Here is a 6,027-nt window from a genome sequence, read left to right as displayed (position 1 = left end):
TATCATTGAAGATTTCTGATGTCCTCATAGTAACGTGTCCTCCCTCATACTTTTGTATTAACAGCAAATTTAGATACATTAAATTGTTCCCCTTCCTCCAAGTCATTAATTTAGATAGTAAATATCTAAGGCCCTATGACGAATCCTTGTGAAACTCCACAAATTACATCTTTTCAAACTTAAAGACTCATTAGTCCTGACTCTCTGTCTCCCATAGTTCTCGATCCATATCCTAATACTGTCTGCAACAGACTTTTATATGACACCTTATTGAGTGCCTTTGGAATTCCAAATAAACTACCTCTACTGGGTCCCCTTTATCAACTCTGCTGTTATATCCTTGAAGAACTCTACCACATTTGTCAAACATGGTTTCCCTTTCAGAAAACCATGTTTACTTTATTTGATTAAATCAAAATTTAAAAAAAAATATCTTGCTATTTATACCTTAATAATGGACTCTAGTGTTTTCTCAATATCACATGTTAAGCTAACTGGCCTACAGTTTCCTGGTTTCTGTCTCCTATTGTTTTGAATAGAGGTGTCACTTTCACGATTTTCCAGTCTCCTAGAATCCTGCAAGAATCTAGTGAGTTCCGGAATATTTTAGTCAATGCCATTACTATCTTGCAGCCACTTCCTTTAAAACCCTTAGATGCAGGCCATCAGGTCCTGGTGACTCATCTGTATTCAGTCCCATTAGTTTGTCAAGTATGGATATCATACTGCCACATGCCATTCATGATGTCAACTCATCTGCCTTCCTCCTCAGTCTCCTTGCATTAAAATATATTCCATTTAACCTAGCTAGTCTCACTTCTTTCTTATCTAGCCTAGGTTTCCTCTGCTTTCCAGACTTACTTATTCATGCTTTAACTTCTACTTCCATCTCAACTTTTTTTCCCACTGAACTACTTGTCAGGATCCAATCCACTGCTAAACATTTTAAATCTGACCCAATATCATTAGCAATCCTCCCCATGAGAGTCCTCTTCCTGTTTAGAGGTAACCTAAATTGCACAGGTATCACCGTCACCATAAACAGTCTCAATGCCTCATGAATCTAAAGCTCTCCCTCCTGAACCATCTCTCCAAACATGCTTTCCTCTTTCTATTCTTGCATTCGCCACAGTGTAGCACCAAGAGCAATCTGGAGACTACTATCTTTGATGTTCTGCTTTTCAATTTTCTACTTAATTTCGTAAAGTCTGTCCTAAACTCTTTTCTCCACTTACAAACTGTCTCCGTAATTCACTCTCCTTTCCAACCTCATCTCAACAAGTACAAGGATTTCTTAGACACTAAGGTACCTTTTCTTCATTCTTCTCTTCCCTTCATCCACCAAGCTATGGTAATTCCAGGGTTCCTTTGATTTGTTTCTCTTCATCAAGAATATCACTTAAAGCTAACTTCATTAACCAAGCTATTAGTCACCTGTACTAATATCCTTTTCAACTTCATGTCAAGTTTTAACCTATTATGCCCTGTTAGGGGCTTTAAAATATTTTCTATATTCTTATAGAACTATAAAAAAAAGAAGTAGGCCATTCAGCCCTTCAAGCCTGCTCCACCATTCAGTATGATCATGGCTGATCATCCAACTCACTACACTGCTTCTGCTTTTTCCCCATTGCCTATAAACTCTCATACTGCTTCCTAATTTGGAAATAGTTCACAGTTCTATCAGTGCTACTGAATCAAATTCTGGAATACACTGAGGGAGTATCTATAACACAGTGTTTCAAGAACTTGGCACATCACAACCTTTTCAGAACAATTGGGGGTAAGCAATAAATGCTGGCTTTGCTATTGATGCCAACAGTGAATGAATGAGTAGCAAATAAGTCCTCCACATCTCAGTGCTCTTTCAATCCTGGCTTTTTACCTTGCTCCATATCATATATTCACCCCACAATTGGCAATCATGTTTTTATTTTGAGGCCAGAACTGGAATTACCTCCCAGAAACTCTCCATTTCTCTACCCCAGCTCCCCAACCCTTCTTTTACATGGTGAACTTGACCAGAAATCAGCTAAGTGTTCATTTCAGGGAGTTTTCTGGAGTGTTTCTATTTGTGAGCCTTAGTACGTTTTTCATGCAGTTTTACGTTGCTCACATTAATATCTGTCTGCTTGACCTCTACATCACCCTGTTTGCACTATTATGCACTCAGCAGTGGTGGAAGTATCCATTGCTGCTGGGACCTTCTCGGATTTCCAGCGTTGGCACCATATTTAAAGTCCAGCTGTGCACCAGGTCAGTTGTTGCCAGCATTTCACAGTATACATCGTGGAAGGTAAAGTAAAAGGTACAGCTTCTGCGGGCATAAGGATAGCTCAGATGACACTTCATTGCAAATACAAGCTCACATTCATAAATGTATTGCTATTTTACATTATCATCTGCCTGATTGACTGTCATTGTAACTGCAGCAACAACAGTCAAGCGACACAGGTTTATCATCCTTACTGCTATACCATCTTAGAACCCTGTTTAAGGAGTGCCACTCTCTCCCTTACACCCCATGTAGCATAACGTCTTCTCACTGTTTAACATGGGAGCATTATAAGCTGGTCAGTCTTCAAATGGTTGAAAACAATAACTTTTACTTAACAGCGACAAAAGTAAAACAAAAAATAAAGCTCTGTGAATAAACAGGGACTGTTTGCATTTTGAGCAACAACAAATTTACAAATAATGAATGATCACTGCACCTAGCTCACATCTATTGAACCAGATGTCTGGTTTGTTTTATTCTGTTGAGCTGAATGTAATGCTCCTCCTGTGAATTGTCCTCATCTTCCTTCATGGGAGACAGCTGGCACTCCCAGCTTTTCAGCATCCATTACATTGTCTCTTTACCTGCTCCAGTTGTGCAGAGTACAGTATGCCAGGAATTTGTGCCATTCTCTGTGAGGAGGATACTGTAAACACACCAACCCTCACCCCCAGACCTATCTCAGCAACATAACCTATCTTCAGATAGCCTACAATCTGCTCAATGGTGGAAGAATAGTTGTGCTGCATCCAAGCTCTACCTCAGTCAGGGACTGCATAAAGGAGTCATCAGTTGTGGTTGCAGAGGGTAGCACTTGTTTCCCAGTAACCATTCTTGTCAGGCATCTGCTTCTTAAAATGACTTAGGAACACGAGAGTTATCAAGCCAGTAGGCATCATGGCAGTTTCCAGTGTAAATGGCACAGACTTCTAAGATGTGATATTGTTATGACAATGGATCAGAACCCAAAGTACTTATTGACATGTTTTAACTTTTAATTCCAAAATGTGTTGTTTTTTTGAAAGAAACACTGCTACGAAAAAGACTGTGGATTTAAATTTAGTCACTGGTGAAATTTTGTGTGAATCCAGTTGAATGTCACACATGTAATGTTTTCAGTGATTCTTCAAAAAGGAAAAGACTTTATAAAAAGAGATAACAGGAGACTGACTGCTTCTCCTCTCTTGCCAGGAAGCCACTTTTGTTGACACATGTATTGTTCCCTTCAGAAATTGGTAAAAGCCAATTTCAGTTGTACTGGAGTGGACTAGTAGTTCTGAATATTCTTGTGTATACCAGCCTGTGTTCAAGTTTTAGCTTGCTGTGTAGGTCACAATCAAAGAACTACCCCTAAGTAACCCAGTGTTGTCAGCAAAGACCCTCTCTCACATTCAGTGTTGCAAACCAGTGGAAAAGAGGAATCAGGATGTAGGAACACCAAATCAGCCTACAAAACCAAGGATATCAGTGTCAACGCAACCAGTATCCTCCATTGCAAGTTGCAACATTCAACTATTCATTCTTCATGAAGAATTAAGAGCATGATCCATGAAGTTAAGCAAATCCCTGAGTGTTATTGGGAATTTTGTATCTGAATGAAGAATGGTCAAATTTTAAAATGGTGATGCGAATGAGTGATTTTGAGGAATACGAGGGCCAGCCAAACATTACTGATGAGGAAAAGCACCATTTTCCAACCAAAACAGTGCAATAATTGCCAAAGTACTGGTAAAAGGGACTGAGGGAGAGTATGTCCATTCCCCTTTCCAAGTGTATCTGGAGTGCAACATTGTGCCAAACAGTGACCATAACATTGTGCCTAGTTTGCCTATGGATAGAATCAACTTCTTTCTTGGCAATGATCTAGCAGGAGCAAAGGGGATTGCATCGTTAGTGGTCTCCAAGAGACTAGCTGAGGTCAGTGATACAGAATAACTGCTGAAGAAAGTGCCTGACATTTTCCTAGACTGTATTGTCAAGTGGGGCAGACAAGTGCATCTAGTGGCTGGGGTATAACTGCAAATGGAAGATCTTCGAGTCATGTTATCTGGAACCTATTTCAGAAGCTAGAAGATTCCATAGAGGTAATAATTGGAATTTCTTTGGTAGCAGCGAACAAGCTGACTGACTATTAAAACTAATAGCTCAGACTGCTCCCACTGACACTGAGGCAGAAGTAGCCCCTCAAGCTACTATGTTAAAAACTAGGGCTTGATGAGAAAATGAATATCACAGACCTGCAAACAAGGGGACAGTGATCCAACATGTCGTCCACCCACTAAGGTTCTGTGGGGAAATATTTTGGCTAGCACAAAACATTCCGATGGTTGGTCATGTTGGTATATATAAAACACAATCCTGCATCAGCCAACATTTTGATAGCTACAGATTCACAAAGGTGTAGTAATGTTTTATAGAACCTACCACATTGCCTGGTTATGGGAAATCCCTGACCTACAGTAAAACCTCTACCTATTGATTACTCTGTTGCCTTTAGAGAACCATTCAGCAAGGTGTTAATGGACTGTGTTGGATGCCTAGCTAAAACAGAGGGCCTATCAGCAATATCTTGTCCAATTTTTATTTTTGATGCACCACCCCCTGTGATCTCTGCATGGCATCGATGTCCAAAACCAAAAGTCAATGAACAAAAACATGGATTGGCTGCATGGCCACACAACTTAGAAGGAACATTAGTTGTCAGTATATCCTTACCATCATGGACACGGCTGCCCATTTTGCAGAGAGTTCCCCTGAGAACCAAAATAGCGGTGGGAGAATTGACCCAATTCTTCATTGAGTACGGTCTGCCCATTCAGTTCCAATCAGACCAGGACTCAGATTTTATTGCCAAAATATTTCAGGTAGTCATGGACAATCTGGGTCTGATCCAGTGAAACTCTTCAAAGTATGAAGACTACCATCACCTGCAAATTCCCCTCCAAGCCACACACCATCCTGACTTCGAAATATAGCCCTTTGTTCACTGTCTCTGGAATTCTGGAATCTCGGAAATTCCTCCCTTTAGGCATTGTGGGCCTACCTATAGCACATGAACTGCAGCAGTTCTAGAAGGCAGCTCACCATCACCACTAGGGATGGGCAATAAATGCTGGCCCAGCCAGAGCTGCCCATGTCCCATTAGTGAATAAAAGAAAATTCACTCACAGGGGAGACAAAATAGTACCACCAGACTCTGGAAACAACAATTCTATTGCCATGAGTATATTGCCATGAGTACCCCAAAACTGATATAAAAATGAGATTGACTTCTGTTCTCAACAAGGACTCCCCCTATGACTGCATTGATTTTACTCCATTTGAATTACTTTGTAAGTACCGAGTCCAACACATTCTTAAATTAATCAAGGAGAGGTTTGTAGAGCAGAATAACAGTCTCCATGTTAAATCACATAGCAGAGTTCCCAGAGGGACTTGTGTGAGCCTGTGAAGAGGCCCAAGCAGCCTTGAAAATCTCCCAAATGGTGAAGAAGCCAAAGGCAGACAATGACGCCAGGGCCCAATCCTTTCCCAAATGACCTTGAATCACCACCACTCCCAGGTTTTCACTGTTTAAAAACACTTTGATCTGTTCCTTTTTGGTCCAAAAACATAACCTCATGCTTATCGGTGTTGAAACCAGTCTTTTCTCAGTCATTCAATCTCCCATTGGCACTTTGAAATGTTATGCTCCTGTCTGCATTACTTGCAATATTGATAATTGTTGTTGTCATCAGTAAATCATGATA

Source organism: Chiloscyllium plagiosum, unplaced genomic scaffold, assembly GCF_037043375.1.
Source record: "Chiloscyllium plagiosum isolate Xiang-an unplaced genomic scaffold, Cpla_swu_hap1 HiC_scaffold_36, whole genome shotgun sequence".
NCBI classification, from domain to species: Eukaryota; Metazoa; Chordata; class Chondrichthyes; order Orectolobiformes; family Hemiscylliidae; genus Chiloscyllium; species Chiloscyllium plagiosum.
This window is presented reverse-complemented; position numbering follows the sequence as displayed.